The sequence below is a fragment of the Phocoena sinus genome, chromosome 14 (assembly GCF_008692025.1).
Source record: "Phocoena sinus isolate mPhoSin1 chromosome 14, mPhoSin1.pri, whole genome shotgun sequence".
NCBI lineage: Eukaryota > Metazoa > Chordata > Mammalia > Artiodactyla > Phocoenidae > Phocoena > Phocoena sinus.
The window spans coordinates 72,021,261-72,038,421 of NC_045776.1; the positions used below are offsets into that span (position 1 = coordinate 72,021,261).

Consider the following 17,161-nt stretch of genomic DNA (forward strand, 5'->3'; position numbering starts at 1 on the left):
GTGGGAATTTGCAGATGTGCCCAGCCCAGAGAGCTGGTTATCAAAACCAATACCTGCTATTCACTAGTTGCGGGGAAGAAAGTCACCCTGTGCTGCATGGAGTGGGGGCTAGGGAGGGTTCTCTGCTTCAGAAATTAATCTGCACCAGAAATGAAAAGGACTCCTAAAGATTGATACAATGCCCCTGATTTTGAAACTGTCAGCCCGCAGAGCCACAGACTGAAAACCCCTTGACATACTTAATGTTGAGAGTGAAAACGGCACCCTCGTACACACAGTCTTGAATCCAGACCACGTTACAGTAAGTGAGCAGCCAGTGTGTTCTTGGGACTCTGAACTAGGTAAGTAAGCCTGTTTTCTTTTTAAACTATTTGTACTCTTAAAATAACTGTTCATAACATTTTAAAATCAGAGCGTAGTCATTTCAGTGGTAATTAAGATTCATAGGCAATGTCTATATACAACCACATAAGTTCTCCCTCCAAATCTCTGGTTTGATTTCAGATGTAAAGGTGAGAAATAACTTTCCAATCAGGAGAATAAGTTGTCTCAGAAGAAAACCCAAAAGCCTGAATGCCTAAAAGAGTTTAAGGCAATTCTCTTGGCTGTTTACGATTTGTTTCTGAAAAACAAAGCAAAACCTTATATCCAAATGAACTGTTTATCCTAAGTATTGTTTCCAAACACCGTTTTGTTACAGAGCTCAAAACAAAAGTACGAGTGAACACTGTGTATGTCGGACTCCAGGAACTGTCTTGCTTTTAGGCATGTGCACCCCACACGGGTTTTATTGCTTTTCCTGAACCCAGGGATTTGTGACAGAGGTGGGCCAGCTGAGTGATAATGACCATGTCCTCTATTGGACCAATTAATTACCCTCCCAGAAGGGTTTGGCAGCCCCATCTTGAGGGGACGCTTGTAAGCTTCTCAGGATTATTCTAGAGCCAGCTTGGCAACTGGCTCTTAGCTCAGCTCTGTTTCTCAGGCGCTGGGGTGGATAGGACCTTGTTCAGAATGATCAATGTGGCCTTTATTGTCATAAATATCAATGATATCAGTAACATTGAGGCTAAGACTCATTCCTTGGAAAAAGCCTATCGGGTTTGAAACATGTTAAAGTATCAAGTGCAAGATACATAGTTGTTGATATACTGTTTAGAAAAGCGAGGGACGGCCAAAACAAACAAAAAAATTGGAGTATAACCTAAAGTGTAAAATAAATATCCATGAGCATGTACCGACATGAATGATTGAAAAAAAATCGATAAGTGGGGGAGAAACGAGAAATATTCTTAACGGAAGATCCCAAATAATGTATTTACATACTCTCTCCTCCAGGAGGCGGATATTAATTCTCTCCCCTTTCCTCCCCCTTCCCCACTGGGCTGGTCTTAACGACCTCCGAATAACAGTGTATAGAGAGGGAAAAATAGTAACGTTACAGGGGAGCAGCCTGGCCCATACAACCTTAACCAAGTGATAAAAGTTAATATCAGTGATGTCATGTGGATCCCATGAGTCCCTGAGGGGATGGGATAGGATGCGACGAGATGCACTTCACCTCTGTGGTCTTCTTTCTAAATCTCTAACTTTTGCTCTACTGATAACAGATAAACCCAAATGGAGGCACATTCTACAAAATACCTGACCCGTGCCCTTTAAAACTCTCATGGTCATGAAAAACAAAGAACAAGAAACTGTCCCAGCCCAGAAGGGACCGGGTAGGGGTGACGACTAAAGGCAGTGTGGTGTCCTGGGTTGGATCCTGGAGGAAGAAGAGGGCATTAGTGGAAAAAAACTGGTAAAATCTGAATTAAGTCTGGAGTGCAGTTAATAGAAATGTCCCACCTTTGGTTTCTTAGTTGTGACAACGTACCATGGTGATATGAAATAGTAATGGAGGAAACTAAGTGAGGAGCAGATGAGAGCTCTCTGTATAATCTTTGCAACTTTTCTGTAAGTTTAAAATCATTCCCAGTTTCTTTTAAATCAAGTAAATGACACATCCATGTTCACGGCGTTATGGAAAAGAGTCAAGAGGTGGAAGCAACCCACGTGTCCACCAGTGGGTGAATGGATAAACAGAACTTAATAGTATTCAGCCTTAAAAAGGAAGGAAATTCTGACGCATGCTACAACATGGATGAACCTTGAAGACATTATACTAAGTGAAATAAACCATCACAAAAAGACAAACAGTGCATCTTTCCACTTATATGAGGGGCCTAGAAACAGTCAAATTCACAGAGACAGAAAGTAGAATGGTAGTTGCCATTTTGTGTGTTTTACCCCACAAATTTTATGTGTTTTACCATAATTTAATACATTTTTTGAAAAATCAAGAAAATGAATATAACGGTTGTACAAATTATGAAAAGCTTTGCTTACCATAAGCAAGGCTAGAGAAGGATTCTCAGCCTTGGTGTTAACATTTGGGCTTGTTGATTCTCTGTTTGGGGGTGTGGAGCTGTCCTGGGATTTGAAGGATGTTTAGCAGCAACCCTGGTATCTACCCACTGGATGCCAGTGACACCCCACCCCCCACGATGAAACCAAAAATATCTCCAATGATAAATGACTCCTGGGTTTCAGGGGCAAAGTTGCCCCTGGCTGAGAACCATTGGACTATAGTAAGACTGGGGAGGAAAGGAACAGATTGAAAAAAACAAAACCTTCACTGTCTCATATAGTAGTCAATAGCCACATGGGGCTATTTAAAATGAATTAAAATGTAAATTTGTTGCTTGTTCGTTAGCCACATCTCAAGGGCTGGATGGCTACCATATTGGGCAGTGCAGACCCAGATCATCACCATCGTTATAGGAAGTTCTACTGACGGCACTGTTCTAGATGTTGAGTTTATTGGTTTTCATCTGTTTGGTGTGTGTAACTTTTAAGTCCTTTACAGGCTCTCCACGCGTACGATATTGATGGTGAACGATAGAGCAGACTCACCCTTAGCCACGCTGATAACTGTTAACTAAGCTGCCCCTCTTTACCTGCTCAGAACTGTCCCAGTCAGGAGAAAACTAAGGGGGACAGAAAGCAAAATAACTTGAACTGAGCTTACCCACCTGTCAATGATCATAGGACACGGCATGGTCTAAGAGCTCCTCATTGCCTCTCTTAAGTTAGGACAGAGACCCCCCATCAGCTGAAAACAATCCTTGTTAGCAGTCCCTCCCAATTCTGGCCGTCTTGGTCTCTTTCCCACCCAGCTGGGTCTAAGGAGCAGACAAGCAGATGGAAGCCAAGGTCTGTTGGTCCCAAGGGCAGAGGGTAGAAGGAATGTGCGTGTAGTTGGATGTTGTTGATTACATCCCGTAAGCACATAGAAGGCACTCCTGGATTATCTACTGTATGTCTACTCTCCTCTCTTAGACAAATAAATACTAGCTGTTACTATTCAAACACACCTTTAGGTCTCAGAATTGGGAAATGCAGGCTTCCTCCTTCTTTTTTCCAAGACCTTCAGACAGGGTCTTCTGGTGAAAGGATAGCTCCCTAGGATCTGACACTTGGCAAGATCCTCGGTACAAGAGCGGTCCAGTTAGTTGCCTGTTTTTCTTTCCAAATAATCTGCCTTCCGGTTGTCCAGGGTGGTGTGAAGCCATTCTTTTATGCTCTTATCTCATTCCTTGTTGGTGTTTTAAAATTCACTTGTTAAATCACCAATACCTTGTTTATCCACCTGATTTCCTCTGGTCTGGAAAATAACAAGAAAGAATTGGGCTTCTTGTGGGAGAGGGGCCTGGAAAGGTGTAGGATGGGGTAAGGTGTCTGTAGAACACTACACCAGTAAAATACACTTAACAACACTGTGTTACACAGTTAAAAATTTAAGAGGGTAAAACTCATGTTAAATGTTCTTACCTCAATCAATCAATAAACACATGTTATATGCCACTAAAAAGAATGAGATGTATCCAAAACTTTTTTTAGCTTTTTTGAGGTATAATTGACAATTGTAAGATTTAAAGGGTACAAATGTGATGATTTGATAAACATAGATGTTGTGAAAGGATTCACCCCCATCAAGGTAATTAACAAATCACCTCACATACTTACCTTTTTTGTATGTGAAAACATTTAAGATCTGCTTTCAGCAAATTTTAATTATATAAGACAGTGTTATCAACTATAGTCACCATGTTTTTCATTAGATCTTCAGACTGTTCATTTTGTAGCTGAAAATGTGCACCCTTTCCCAACCTCGCCCTATTAACCCCAGTCCCCAACCCCTGGCAACCACTTTTCGCTCTGTTTCTTTGGGTTTGTCTTTTTCTTTTTTTTCTTTTTTTTTTTTAAGATTTCACATGTAAGTGATACTATGTAGTATTTGTTTTTCTCTGTCTGGCATACTTCACTTCACATAACGTCCTCTAGCTTTATCCATGATGTCGAAAATGGCAGGATTTCCTTCTGAGGCTGAATAATACTCCATTGTGTATATATACCATGCTGAGTTTATCCATTCATCTGTCAACAGACATTTGGGTGGTTTCCATACCTTGGCTATTGGGAATAATGCTTCAGTAAACAAGGGGATGCAGATATCTCAACAAGAGAGTGATTTCGTTTCCTTCAGATATAGAACCAGAAGTGGGATTGCTGGGTCATACAGTTCTATTTTTAATTTCTTGAGGAATCTCCATACTGTTTTCCCTAGTGGCTGTATCAGTGTATTTACATTCCCACAAACAGTGCACAAGGGTTCCCTTTTCCACACATTCTTGCTAACATTTGTTATCTTTTGTCTTTTTGATGAGAGCTATTCTAATAAGTGTGAGATGATACCTCATCATGGTTTTGATTTGCATTTCCCTGATGATTAATGATGTTGAGCATCTTTTCATGTACCTGTTGGCCATCTGTATGTCTTCCTTGGAAAAATGTCTATTCAGGTCTTTTGCCCACTTTTTAATTGGGGTTTTTGTTTTTTGCTATGAGTTGTATGAGTTCCTTGTATATTTTGGATATTGAACCCTTATCAGATAGGAGGTTTGCAAATATTTTCTCCCATTCTGTAAGTTGCCTTTTCATTTTCTTGCTAGGTTTCTTTGCTGTGCAGAAGCTTTTTAGTTTGTTTTACTCCCACTTATTTATTTTTGCTTTTGCTGCTCGGCTTTTGGTATCAAATCTAAAACATCATTGCCAAGGCCAGTGTCAAGGAGTTTATCCCCTATGTTTTCTTTGAGGAGTTTTACAGTTTTAGGTCTTATGTTTAAGTTAATCCATACTGAGTTGATTTATTTTTCTTTTGTATGGTGTAAGATAGGAGTCTAGTTTCATTCTTTTGCACATGGCTGTCCAGTTTTCCCAACACCATTTATTGACGAGATTGTCATTTCCCCACTGTATATTCCTGGTGCCTTTGTTATAAATTAATTGACCATATATGTATGGGTTTATTTGTGGGCTCTCTATTTGTTCCATTGATCTATGTGTCTGTTTTAATGCCGATACCACACGTTTTGACCACTATGACTTTGTAATATAGTTTGAAATCAGGAAGCATGATGCCTCCAGCTTTGCTTGTCTTTCTCAATATTATTTTGGCTATGAGGGTCTTTTGTGGTTCTGTACAAATTTCAGGATTTTTTTTCCTATCTCTGTTAAAAAAAAAAAAAAACACTGGAATTTTGATAGGAGTTTTGCATTGCATCTGTAGTTTGCTTTGAGTAGTACAGACATTTTAACAATATTAATTCTTCTAATCCATGAACATGAAATATCTTTCCATTTATTTGTGTGTGTAATTTATTTCAATGTGTTGTAGTTTTCATTGTACAGATCTTTCACCTACTTGGTTACATTTATTCCTAAGCATTTTATTATTTTTGATGCTATTGTAAATGGGATCATTTCCCTAATTTCTCTATCTGATAGTTCATTGTTGCAAAACACCTTAATGGAGCATAGTTTTAAAACTTTGAAAGATCCAGAAACAAGATGAGAATAAATGGAGAGAGAGACAATTTTTCATGCATGAGATAATTTATTTATGGTGGTAAAATAAATAAAATTTACCATCTTTCCTTTTTTTTTTTTTTTTTTTTTTTTTTGGCGGTACGTGGGCCTCTCCCATTGCGGAGCACAGGCTCTGGACGCGCTAGCTCAGCGGCCATGGCTCACGGGCCCAGCCGCTCTGCGGCATGTGGGATCTTCCCGGACTGGGGCACGAACCCGTGTCCCCTGCATCGGCAGGCGGACTCTCAACCACTGCGCCACCAGGGAAGCCCAAAATTTACCATCTTAACCATTTTTAAGTGTACAGTTCTGTAGCATTAAGTACATTCACATTGTTGTATAACTATCACCACCATTCATCTCCAGAATTCTTTTCGTCTTCCCCAACTGAAACTCTGTACCCATCAGACACTAACTGTCTCCAGTGTCTGGCCACAAGCATTCTTCTCTCTCTCTATGAATCTGACTCTACTCTGTGCCTCATTTGTGCTTTTGTATCTAGCTTATTTCACTTAGTGTAATGTCTTTCAGTTTTAGCCATGTTGCAGCATGTGTCAGCATTTTCTTCCTTGTTAAGGCTGAGTAATCATCTTCTGTGTGTGTGTGTGTAGACACACCACATTTTTGTTTATCCATTCATTCATCAATAAACATTTAGATAGCTTCCACCTTTTGTCTGTTTTGAAAAATGCTGCTAGGATCATGGGTGTGCAAATATCTGATTGAGTCCTTGCTTTGAATTCTTTGGGATATATACCCAGAATTGGAACTGCTGGATTCCAATTCTGTATGGAATTCTATTTTTGTATGATAATTCTGGATTCCAATTCTGTATGGAATTCTAATTTTGTATGATAATTCTATTTTTAATATTTTGTGGAACTTCCATACTGTTTGCCATAGCAGTTGTACCATTTTACAGTCCTACCAGTAGTGCACAAGGGTTCCAGTTTCTCCACATCTTCACCAACACTTGTTATTTTGTGTATTTTTTTAAAAAATTAAAAATTATAACCATCCTAATGGGTGTGAAGGGATATCTCATTGTATTTTGATTTGCATTTCCCTAATGATTTGGAGGTGATAACTTAGCATTGTAAATATGTCAGTTCTCCTTAATTAAACTAAATTTTAATTAAACTAAATTTTAAATAAACTAAACTAATTAAATTAAATTTTGAGAAAATTCCAATCAATTATTAATCCACACTCTTAAGGCATAATGAAAGCACACATGAACAGTGAAGAAGAATAGAGACCCAGAAATGCACTCATGCATGTGAGAAAAGTTTCTCTGACTGGCTCATAAAGGTGAAACTGACTAGCTAATAAACATTTGTGGTTAATCATTCTCTCTAACTTCACAAATAATCAGTAATACAAAGTAAACTGCAATGGAATACCACTTTATACCCACGAGACTGGCAAAGATTGTAAAGCCTGAAAGTGCCAAGGAAAGGCTCTGATACAGAGAACCAGGAGCCGTAATGCACTATTGAAGGAAGGACAAACTGACTTCTACGATCATTCTAGAAAAGGGTTTTGCAGAATGCAATGAAATTATGTTCTTATGTGCCTTATGACCCAGTAGTCTCGCTCCTGGGCATACACTCCTGAGAGGACTTGAGTGTATGTTCAAAAGAGAACACATCTGAGATGTTCATCACGCTGGTTTTTGAGGGAGTGGTGAGCTGGAAATGACCTAAGTATCTATCATTAGGGAAATGGATGGGTTGAACAAGGCAGATCTATACCTGGAATACTGTACAGCAATGAAAAGCAGAGAACCGGATGTGTTTTTAAAATGTTTCGTGATGTGTTGAAAGACCTATACATATATTGGATCTTCCTTCTTTAAAAGATTTCTTGAAAGCCTCTCCCAGGCACTCCCACTTGTAGCTCTTTGGCTAAATATGGGCCGTGTTGCCTCCCCTAGCTGCAAGGGAGCCTGGAAAACCCAGCATTTTACATTTCCATCCTGTCAGATAGGAGGCAAGGGAGGAAGGAGCTCTGATTGGTCTTTGGTGCACAGTCTGCCATGCATTCTGAAATACTCAAACAGAATCCTGAGTATTTTATTTTAACCGGCGGATCTTATCAAAAGGCAGATTCTGATTCAGTAAGTCTGGGATGGGGCCCGAGATGGTACAGTTCTAAGCCCTCCCAATGGTGCTGAGGCTGCTAGTTCCTGGACCTTATGTAACAAGGTTCTAGAAGGTCTTCTGCTTTTGAGAGTTCCACAGGCCTGGGTGTCATCAAGGTGTCAACAGGGGATGGAAAGAAATGGCTAGTCTTGGGATTTGGTCCATGGATGTCAGTCAAGAGAGTATATGCCTCATTGTTTTGGTTACTACTGGGGAATAAAAAACCACCCCAAATTTTGTGGCATAAACAACCATGCTTTTATTCTCACTAATCCTGTGGGTGATGAATTCCAGTAGGGAACAGCGGGATGGGCTTGTCTTTGCTCCGTGATATCCGGGTCCTCATCTGGGAAGACTGGAAGGCTGGGATGGGAGTGATTTGATAGCTGGGCTCAAGCTATCTGAAAGCTTGTTCACTCTCGCATCTGGCACCTGGCTGGGGAGACTGGAGGATGAGAGCTGCCAACCTGACGGGCTGCAGGTGGCCTCTCCACATAGCTGGGCTTCCACACAACGTGGCAGCCTCAGGGCAGCCGGGCTGCTCTGATGACGGTTGTGTCTTTGGAGCCGCACAGTGTCCTTTCTGCCACATTCTGTTGGTTACAAGTGAGTCACAAGCCCACCTAGACTCAAGGGAGGAATTAAACTCTAGCTTTTGATGGAGGAATGGAAAGATCTAGAAGAGCAGGTGGAATGGGAGATACTTTTGTGACCATCTTTGGAAAAATCCCATCTGCCAAACTTATTTTTAAAACTTATTTTTCCTCTTTATGATTAAGATATTTTGCAAAACACAACACCTTTTTGATATGTCTCTTATATAGGTGTTAACATTGTTATTTTGTTAGAGTTTAAAATCTTGCTCAGGGAACCAGGGGTGAAGACGATGGATTCACACTGAATCTTTCCAAATGCACCATCCTGAGAGTGGCTTAGTTCTCTCTTCTTTAAGGCTTACACAAGACCTTTGCATCCTTGATGACTATTTTTCATTACAGGGTAAACCCTCTGTCTAGAAAACATTTCTGTGCTGAGGTCCTGTCAGCTTGCAGCAACCTTTGCCAGAAGAGGGTAATCAGATACCTTGGGCACAACCTGCTTGCCTGTCTGTACCTGTGCAGGTGATCTCTTTCACCTGGTGAGTGGTCCCATTATTGTCCCGGTTGCCCAGGGCCCCAGCCATTTGTATGTTTCTGCATTACTTCCTGCTGTATCCCTGTCCCCCTACTTCAATCCCATCACACCATCTTGGTCTCTCTTGTCCCAGTCCCAGACTAATAAGTGTAGTTGACAGAAATGGTAATTTCATTTGTTAGTTGTGATGAACGTGCCAGGTTATATAAGATGTTAACATTAAGGGAGACTAGGCGAAGGTTATATAAGAACTCCCTGTACTGTCTCTGCAACTTTTACTACAAGTCTACAATTATTCCAAATAAGAAGGGCAAATGTGTGTGCACATATACACGCATGCATAAACATACACACATACGTGAAGTCAGCCACACTTCCGTTCCAGTATTTTTTTAAACAATCATTTAAAGGTTACGGTCATTATTTTAAAGTTTTTAATATCAATAGTCACCCTGTTTGGCTAACAATGTAGATCTGAATGTGGTGGGGTGTAAGTGGCCGATGAATGAACGATTTGTGGTGTTATTCCTACTTCCTTATTTAATAACTGGATTCGTAAGGGCTTCTTAAGCCTGAGTGACCCATGTTTTGTTGCCAGGCCTATCCCAATGACCCCGACCAAGACCCCTGTCCCAATTCGTCTATCAGAGAAAAATGAATCTATTTCAGGAACTATCACTCCTTATTATCTCTAATTGGGTCTGGCGGCTGGAGACAAGCCTCATTATTTTTAATTGGGGCCCATCGTTCTAGAACAAAACGCCACCCAGTTGCATGCAGATCATGCCTGGATATTTGCTTGCAAGTTCAAAGTGAAATTGCATCGTGGGATTTCCAGGAAATCACACTATTTTTATCCCTTTGTTTCACCTGGCTTTATAGTTGTAGTCTTGGGTTGGTAAACCAAAAATAATCATTGCATTGGGACTGTCTCTGTTTACGTCAGAGGGTTGGTTTTTTGTTTTGTTGTTGTTTTTGAATGTGGGTAGCAGTAGAAGTTTTTCTTTCAAAATTAATGAATATTATAATACTGGACATAATTTGACAGACTGCTCACTTAAGTATCATTTAAATGCAGCTTTTGGGCATGGCATTATGCCATGGATAAATTTTCCTGGTTGCAAGGGACTCTTTTTTGTTAATTATTCTAATTTACTCTAAAATAATCCTTCACGTATCTTACACTTTAGTGTTTCTTCATTGTTATCCTGTTACTAAACCGTCCGTCAGCGTCTGAAGTAGGAAATCCATTTTAGAAAGTTTGCAGGAGTATGTCTCCTGTTGATTTTCAGAGCTTTCGGTTGTCCCACCTTTCATATTTTAACAATCCAAGATGGCAAATAATTCCTTCTTGAGCTCAACTGACTTCAGAAGGCCTTTTGAGGAATGGTTTCCACAGGAGGTAGAAGTTCTGAGATCCAGCCTGGGTCATCTCTCTTGAGAGAGCTCATGCCCACACAGGGTGGGGGTCTCTGAAGTCCCCAGATGCCTGGCCAAACATTCAGACACAATGTCTGGGCCCTCTTCAGAGCCAAGAGCTTCTTGGGAAGAAGGGAGACCACCCTGGAAGGAAAATTGTTAGGAGCAGCTTTTATGTGCTTTGCCTCCTCAGGAGAACTTTTTAGACCTTTCAGAAAAGAGAAAAGGGTCGGGACAGGTCTTCCATGTGATGGGAAATGATGGATATGGCAGGGGTCAATTCCTCCAGTCCCCCCGCAATGATTTGTCCCTCCCGCTCTCAGTTGTAGAGTGTAACTCCTTTTTCAAAGCTGAAGATTTGTTGCTTTTTTTAATAGTGTAGTTCTGTAGCAGACACACAACCTAACCTGATAAGGATTTTCTGCCACCCTCTCGTGTTTGAGATTCCTTCTGAAATCTCTTTTTGTCTCCAGTAGACACGTCAGAATTGGCGCTGTGTCTTTTGATGGCAGATTCACCATATAAAGTAGAGGGATTTGTCACAGATCTTTCTGTTTTTGTTCCGTGGACACTCAATGAATATTTACTGATAAAGAAGAAAATGAAGAAACAGCAGATTGGCAGTCAATAACTTCTACAGGCATAGGCACTGTTTCCACCCAATGCACGTAGAACACGTTTATGGCTCCGAAAATTAGCACCACGTGCCTCTTGACTGGGGAAATTTGCCCCCTTGCAGAAAGGAAAAAATATAACCCTGTGGTCTCTAATTTATGGGAAAACACTTGCTCAAATTGTGATAAAACTGTTCATTGAGAACATTGTCTAGACCTTACATCTGCTGATTTCGCTCCCAACACCTCTCAATTCACTTTTTAGAAGATTGGGTGTGAGGTGTTTGACCATATCTCTCCCTGAGAAGGGGACCCGTTCACCATTTCCCCAAAAAGCTTGGTGGGAAGGATGCCAGGCTCGCCGCCCCCATGTGAGAGCCCCAGGGTCTAATTCCCTGACAAGGCTCACTCCCCAGGCTAGTGTGTGTTTTACATCTTTTCAACTTCATTTTCATAGCACATTTGAAAGCTCAGTTACAATAATCGCGTGGCTCTTAAAAGATCATTTCAAGCTATTACTAACCCAAGTTGCTATGACATTTTGGTTTTATCACACTTCATAAAGCAAACATTTTGAAGGTACAATAGAGAAAATGTGGAATATAGAAGAACCATGTACTATAGCTGACTTTCTGGCTTTGTGACTCTGGGTAAGTTATTTATCTCCTCTGTGCCTCGTTTCCTAACTTGAGAACAGGAACAATAACAGGATCTATCTTGTAGGTTATTGTAGGGAGTAAATGATTAAAAATGTATAAAACACTTAGAACAATACTGGCCACAGAATAAGTACTGTGTTAGGATTTGCTACTATTACCACAGAGCTGCAAGATTTTCATGGACCTTAGTCCGTTTTAAGCCAGCTCCCAAGTTTAGGTGGTACCTAAATGCCTTAGCTACTCTACATTTATCCTGCCGTCTCTAATGACCCACTTGCCCATTTGCTTATCCATCACCTTCTCCTTATTTATTCATTTCCTAGTTTTCTCTCCCTCTCTGTAGGCAGCAGTCTCCTCTGATGTTCTTTCTCTTATAACTTTTGCCTATTCAGTCTAGTCACTGCCGACTTATCCTTTTTCTCGAGATGAACTGAGACAGCAACCAGAAGCACACAGATATACATGACTGTGGCTGACATGAGTCGCAATCCTACTGTGTGTGAAGGCCACCCTCATACCAACCCTGGGAAGTAGATATCACTATCTACATTTTCACAGATGAGAAAATAAGGATCAGGAAAATTAAGCAATTAGGAAAGCTAAGATTAGATCTGCTGAAAATGCCGGCTGAAGCTACTACATTTTTTACCGCCTAAAGCTGCCTCCTACTTTTTAGCAGGATGTTTTCTTGGCCATGTATCTAGAAGCCTCTGTTTCATTTTATGGACATTTCCCCCCTCTTCTTATATTTAGCATTCTTATGCTGTGGTTAATTTTTCTTCCCTGTTTGTTGTTGTTTTTAATAACATCTTTATTATCATTTGAAAACCATAAAATTTACCTGTTTAAACCATACGGTTCAGTGAGTTTTAGTATATTCACAAAGTTGTGCAATCATCACCACGATTCCAGAACATTTTTGTCACCTCACAAAGAAACTCCATACCCATAAGCAGTTGCTACTCTTTTCCTTCTCCCCTTAGTCCCTAGCAAACACGAATCTACTTTCTGTCTATGGATTTGCCTACTCTGGACGATTCATATAAATAGAATCATACAATATATGGCCTTTTGTGTCTGACGTATTTCATTTAGCAATGTGTCAAAAATGTATCCATCTTACAGTATGTATCAGAACTTCATTCTTTTTAATTTTTTTGGCCATGCAGCACGGATTGTGGAATCTTAGTTCCTGGACCAGGGATTGAAAAGTGCCAAGGCAGTGAAAAGTGCTAAGTCGTAGAGTCCTAACCACTGGACTTCCAGGGAACTCCCTCATTCTTCTTTAAAGCTGAATAATATGACATTGTATGGATATACCACATTTGTCTATTCATTTATCAGTCAATGGACATTTTGTTATTTTTTTTCATGCTATATAACTTAGTCCACAATTTCTTTTGAAGAAAGAAGAAATGGTCTTTTTGAGGTTGACTGGATTAGGAGACTTTGTGGCAAATGAAATTATTTCTTACAGAATTATGTATACATTTCATCCCCTTTTCAACAGTATTGTACAGAATTGCTCTTTTCATAGTGTAAAGGGAATCAAAGAGAAATAAACCTAACAGATACATAATCTCACCAGTATTCTGCAATATTTTTTTCTGTTCATGTCTGATTTATTTTTTTTTTTAATCAATGAACTTTGAATCTCAGAAGGTCTGGAACTAGGATGAGGCAAGGGTGTAAAATTTAAACGGTTGCCAAAAAAACTCAATAGTCAAGATAAACAATGTTTTTAAAAAATCAATTAATGTAAAAAAATCCATGGTGAGTAAAATATCAAAAATGTAAATAAAGACAGGATCAGTATCTCTGACATACCATATTTCTCACACAGTATGACTAGGTTATTTTTGGTAATATCCTACTTCCAGATATTAATCATACCTTAGATTTAGAGAATTTTGAGTCTATAAAGCGTTATCTTGAGACTACTTCTGTGCCTGGTTCCGCACTGGTTACTGTGAAGGGCAGGATGCAAGCAAGAACATTTGATAAGAAGTAAGTTTCAGATATAATTTTGCATGTTGGGATTGGGTGGGAAGGAGGAGGAGCTTTTTGGGTTTTTTGTTTTGTTTTGCCAACAAAGAAAAGTACAAAGAAAGTTAAATAGTTAAAATAATTTGGATGTGATGTTGTGATTTATAAGAAATATATATTTGATCTTTGTCCACAGTTGCTGGCTCACAGCTCCCCAAACCCTTGGAACTTTCTAAGTGTTACAAGTGATAAAAAGCATCTTTTGTTATATTAATGACGTGGCTTTTGGGATGCACCAGAGGATGGGGGCTGGTTGCCGGGAGACCAGGGCTCACCTCCCACCCCAAAACCTCTTCCCTCTCTGGGGAGGGAAGAGGGGCTAGAAGTTGAATCAGTCTCCAATGGCCAATGATTTAATCAATTGTTGACTTGGGGAAAAAAGGCACAACGGAAAAGCTGTGGGTTGAGTTTATTCAGTATCCTACTGAGGACTATAGCCTGGGAGAGAGCCTCTCAGCTCTGAGGAACTGTTACCCCAAAGAGGTAAGCGGGGAGGACAGTATATGTGTGATTTTGGTGAAAGGTACTGAAACCAAGCCCACATCTCAGTAGAAGTTTTCTGCTGGTCACAAGGAATTGATACCTTGGTTAATGGCTTTAGTGCTTTTCTAAGTAGGAAGATATAAGAATCCAGGATCATAAAATTTTCTCCTGAAAATATCTAACTATCTGAAGGTCTATTTTGCCAGTTTTCCCAGTGCGCAGAGTGCCTCATTCCTGATCTCTGCCCTGAATTCCTTTCAGGGTATGTTGAAGGCCATTGACTGCAGGGGCTCATGACTTAATTCTTGTAGAACTGGGAGGCGAGCAACCTTCCTTAGCTGGCACAACCATGCCAGTGTAATGAAGCCTCCATAGAAACCCCAAAAGGACAGGAGTCAGAGATCTTCCAGGTTGGTGAGCACGTGGAGATTCTGGGACAGTGGTGAGCATAGGACATGGGAATTCCATGCCCCTTCCCACATACCTTGCCCCGTGCATCACTTCCGTCTGGCTGTCCCTGAGTTACATTCTTTTATAATAAACGAGTGATCTAGTAAGTAATAGGTTTCTCAGAGTTCTGTGAGCCACTCTAGCAAGTTAACTGAACCTCAGGAGGGGGTTATGGGAACCTCTCGTTTATAGCCAGTTGGCCAGAAGTGCAGGTAACAACCTGGACTTGGGGTTGGCATCACAAGTGGGGTGGGGGTGGGGGGGATGAACCCTTAACCTGTGGAATTTGGGTATAGTGTCAGCATCAACGAATTGTAGGACACACAGGGGGTGTCCTGAGAATTGCTTGTCATACAATATGTGTGGGGAACCTCACCCCCCAAAATTGGAATTCAGTAACCAGAACACTAAAAGGGTCTTGAGGAATTTCTTTAGGAATATGACCAATATAATCAGCTTTGTAATTATCAGAAACATACTGAAACCGGGACTTCCCTGGTGGTCCAGTTGTTAAGACTCCAAGCTTGCACTGCAGGGGGCATGAGTTCACTCCCTGGTCGGGAAGATCCCACATGCTGCCTGTGAGCCGTGCAGCCAAAAAAAAAAAAAAAATATTGAAAGCAAACCTGGAGTCAAAAGGAAGATTGGTTTTATATATTTTTTCCTAATGTTTAAGTTTACATACAAGAATGAGAATAGTGCCAAGAAGACCCATACACCCTTTACCCAGATTCCCCTATTGTGAGCAGTTTATCCCATTTGCTTTATCATTCATGCTCCCTTTGCCCTGAAATCATCTTCTTTCTGGCATCTTTTCTCCTCCAGTGCAGGATTTCATCAAGGGTCAGGTTTTGTGTTTAGTTGTCACAACTCTTTAACCTGGAACTTTTTCACAGCCTTCGCTGGTCTTTTTTGTGTTGTTGTTTGTTTGTTTATACTGCAGGTTCTTAATAGTCATCAATCTTATATACATCAGTGTATACATGTCAATCCCAATCGCCCAATTCAGCACACCACCATCCCCACCCCACCACGGTTTTCCCCCCTTGGTGTCCATACATTTGTTCTCTACATCTGTGTCTCAACTTCTGCCCTGCAAACCGGGTAATCTGTACCATTTTTCTAGGTTTCACATACATGCATTAATATACGATATTTGTTTTTCTCTTTCTGACTTACTTCACTCTGTACGATAGTCTCTAGATCCATCCATGTCTCAACAAATGACGCAGTTTCGCTCTTTTTCATGGCTGAGTAATATTCCATTGTACACATGTACCACAACTTCTTTATCCGTTCGTCTGTCGATGAGCATTTAGGTTGTTTCCATGACCTGGCTATTGTAAATAGTGCTGCAGTGAACATTGGGGTGCATGTGTCTTTTTGAATTATGGTTTTCTCTGGGTATATGCCCAGTAGTGGGATTGCTGGATCATATGGTAATTCTATTTGTAGTTTTTTAAGGAACCTCCATACTGTTCTCCATAGTGGCTGTATCAATTTACATTCCCACCAACAGTGCAAGAGGGTTCCCTGTTCTCCACCTCTCCAGCATTTGTAGTTTGTAGATTTTCTGATGAAGCCCATTCTAACTAGTGTGAAGAGATACTTCATTGTAGTTTTGATTTGCATTTCTCTAATAATTCGTGATGTTGAGCAGCTTTTCATGTGCCTCTTGGCCATCTGTATGTCCTCTTTGGAGAAATGTCTATTTAGGTCTTCTGCCCATTTTTGGATTGGGTTGTTTGTTTTTTTAATATTGAGCTGCATAAGTTGTTTATATATTTTGGAGATTAATCCTTTGTCCGTTGATTCGTTTGCAAATATTTTCTCCCATTCTGAGGGTTATCTTTTCGTCTTGTTTATGGTTTCCTTTGCTGTGCAAAAACTTTGAAGTTTCATTAGGTCCCATTTGTTTATTTTTGTTTTTATTTCCATTACTCTAGGAGGTGGATCAAAAAAGATCTTGCTATGATTTATGTCAAAGAGAGTTCTTCCTATGATTTCCTCTAAGAGTTTTATAGTGTCCGGTCTTACATTCAGGTTTCTAATCCATTTTGAGTTTATTTTTGTGTATGGTGTTAGGGAGTGTTCTAATTTCATTCTTTTCCATGTAGCTGTCCAGTTTTCCCGGCACCACTTATTGAAGAGACTGTCTTTTCTCCATTGTATATCGTTGCTTCCTTTGTCATAGATTAGTTGACCATAGGTGCGTGGGTTTATCTGTGGGCTTTCTATCTTG

General features: G+C 40.2%; 1 protein-coding gene across 1 annotated transcript in view; it reads left to right on the forward strand.

Moving 5' to 3' along the window:
• Positions 1-279: 279 nt before the first annotated feature.
• The window catches only part of MYO1H (myosin IH), a 105,272-nt gene continuing 88,390 nt past the window's right edge, over positions 280-17,161 (forward strand). The window contains exon 1 of the mRNA XM_032654160.1: positions 280-341. The gene's annotated coding sequence lies outside the window, so the exon portion shown is untranslated. The remainder of the gene's footprint in view (positions 342-17,161) is intronic.